This window comes from Apis dorsata, unplaced genomic scaffold (genome assembly GCF_000469605.1).
Source record: "Apis dorsata unplaced genomic scaffold, Apis dorsata 1.3 scaffold_58, whole genome shotgun sequence".
In the NCBI taxonomy this organism is placed as follows: Eukaryota; Metazoa; Arthropoda; class Insecta; order Hymenoptera; family Apidae; genus Apis; species Apis dorsata.
In genome coordinates, this window is record NW_006263358.1 from 1,472,936 (window position 1) to 1,476,084 (window position 3,149).

General features: G+C 36.3%; 1 protein-coding gene across 5 annotated transcripts in view; it reads right to left on the reverse strand.

Annotated features, from left to right (window-relative positions):
• LOC102680785 (protein abrupt-like) overlaps window positions 1-3,149 on the reverse strand; it is a 57,543-nt gene that overhangs the window by 52,255 nt on the left and 2,139 nt on the right. The window lies entirely within an intron of this gene.

Genomic DNA, 3,149 nt, shown 5'->3' on the forward strand with positions numbered 1-3,149 from the left:
TGAACGCATCAATGAGAACGCGGCTTAAGAATTGTTTTTAAAGCGCAGAACGACAAGGAAGAACGACAAACCGCGACAAATGGCGACAAACGGTGACAAACGACGAAGTTTGCGCTCCAGCACCGACAATTGACCGTCTCCCAGTGACGAATGTATGTACATCATTTTGCGGCCGCAATCTCGTGCCCGTCAATTCATTAATTAATCGGTGGACAGGCCGCGCGTCGCTCGCTGCGTGCACGTTGCCAATTACCGGCACATTGTCGCGCATAAATCATTAGCAAACGTGACGCTTCCATAATTCGGTTAATTTGCACTGTTTTTGCTCCGCTTTGCCACCGTGTACCGCTTATATTTCAATTTTCTATCGTGAACCAATTCTAATCTCTATTATCGATACAGGATAAAATTATTTCAAATCCGCCGTGATTTCCAATTGAATTCGATATTCGAAATAGGAATTGGAAATTTTTTAAAAATTTTAGAAGAAAAAGTATAGCGTCTTTTCACAAATTATTAAAATTTTTCCAATCTTCTCTCGCGGATCTATTCCTATTCTCGTTTATCGATACAGAGTATCGTAAATCATATTTAAAATAAAATTGAATTCAATTTTCTATCGCGGATCTATTATTATCGATAGAGTTTATTGAATTTAAAATTTGCCATGATTCAGAATTCTGAAATGAATCATGGTAAATTCTAAGAGGTTGTTATAAAAGTGTACGCTATATATTCTAATAAATATTTAAGAAAGTGTGTATTTAAATATGGGAATTGCGCTTAAAAGACCGTACACGTCGATCCCTATCTAACACGAATCGTGGGAACGATAAAAATCAGCGATTAATGTCGCGATAGATTAAAACTGTTATCAACATTGAACAATTGAAAAATTTGCAACACGATTTCTACATTGTATATTTCGTGAGCATTTAATTCTTACGTCGCATGATTCTTTTTGTTTCGTCACAGTGTTAACAGAATTACAGAATTAGAAGATCGATAATCGATCCAGATAAACTGAGCATTTTAAAAATAACAATCATTCCTCTCCTTCTTTTTATTCCATTTTCGAATGGTACGCACGATCGATGGAATTGAGAATCGTACGAAGGGAGAATAGTACCCGGCAATGGTAAAGTACTTAATAAATCGTCCCGAAAAGATACGACCTTCGTGTGCGTGGAACGTTCCCAAATGCGAGGCTCGTGACTATCGCGGCTTATCGAGATGCGTGTGAGTCAGTCATTAATAAAAGGGTCGCAATGCTCACGGTGAAAAGCGGAGAGAGCGAGGGCTCGTATCGATCAAATAACCATCGGCCGCCATGTGGAAAGACATTGGCTCGGGGGATTTCCGTTTCTAGTGTGAGCCATGGCGTTAATCAACCTTGCAAATTCATCGTCAGAAAAAAAAAGTGAAAAGAGAGAAGGAGAGAAAGAATGGAGGATGAAATAAACGTTTATAAAATAAAATTTTCCGATCATTCTCCTTCTTCTTCTTCTTCTTCTTTTTTTTATTTTAAAATTGAAAATAAATTTACACGGTTACATTTATGAGGTTGATTAACGAATCCTCACAAGATTATAATTAAAATTTACCTTCGAAATATCGATTTCTATTTATACGTCGAGAGAGTTGGTTCGAGGAAAGATTTTAATAGAGGAAAAAAATTCGACCTATGAGCACGGCGTAAGTTGTGTACTAGTTGCCGAGATAATACGTATGCGTACATTTGTTACGTGTCCAACATCCCGTGCGTCCAGGAAGTTTCGTATCGAATTTATCAAAAACACGACGGGAAGCCTGTTATAAGATGATAGGCCAAGGAGAAAGTGAGCCAGTGTACGGTAAACGCTGACAAAAATTCTAATAAGAACAATTACTGTGAAATCATAGTTGCCTTGGCGATACAAAAATTCGAGTATTACATTCACAGTTAGTTAAGAACTTTAAATGAAAATACTTAGAGGAAACTTTAATCAGAAACTTTAATTGCAAACCGTACTTCTAAACCGTTAATATTATAAAACAAGTTCAACTCGATAAAATGTAATATCCAGAGAGAATAATGAGCATAGAAAAATGAAAAAAAAAAATAAATAAATAAATAAATAAAAATAAAAAATCGAGAGATGCAATCAAATATCACGCCACGTTATAATAAAATTCTACGCTTTACAAGTGGAATGTTTCGATTCCAAGAGAGGTTACTTAAAATCAAAAAAAAAAAATCCTACGTCGACGGATTCCTAGCAACCAAATGCGTAATAATAACAAAATCTTGAGACGCGTGACATAGTCCACGCGGTGGAGGACGTCGTTTCAAGAAATTTTTCCACACGAACGTTCTGACCTGGCTGCTTTTGATACATTGTTGCTCGAGTTGAAAAGGAGCGGTGTTGTACGTTTAGACCGTGCGTTTTAGGACTGGAACAGTGTGCACGTCACGTGCGTACACGCGGCGATGAGTTAGTGTACGTGGTGTACAGCCCGATTTATTGATCACACGCGTCGCACGCAATATACGATGCGTGTGCGTGTCGCAACGAACGGCCTACGAACTTGAAACAAATTCCTAGTCTGGAATCCTACTTGTGACATGTGCATAGGAACCGGCCTGCATTAATATAAAACCGAAGGGACACGAAATTCGGCGACCGATCGCGGTGGGGATAGAAAATCGAGGAATCATTCGATAAATATGTTAACTATGTTAATGTAATGGCTAATGAATCATTTTAGGAAACCTATGACTCGAAACTTGGAATTTGGAAAATATTGTTAAAATACGAAGAATTTCACTCTTCATTTCGATTTACTTTATTTTGCTCCAATTCTCACTCAAATTTTTAAACTTTAAAAAGTTTAATAAATTCAGCAAATCGAAGTATCCAATAATGAAATTTTATATGACGAAATATATGTACAGAGCTTAAGATCTACATATAAAATAATCAAAGAAATCTCTTTGAATTTTATCAAGAAATAATCAACAATCGATTCGCAAGAAAACAGACTGTATCAAATTGAGATTAATTAAGAATCACACGATCGTGAAAACTCGTTCACAATCTTTTCATAGACGATTTAAATTCAAACAATTAAATTCATCGATTAATCATTCGAGCGAGTGAAAAAAAAAA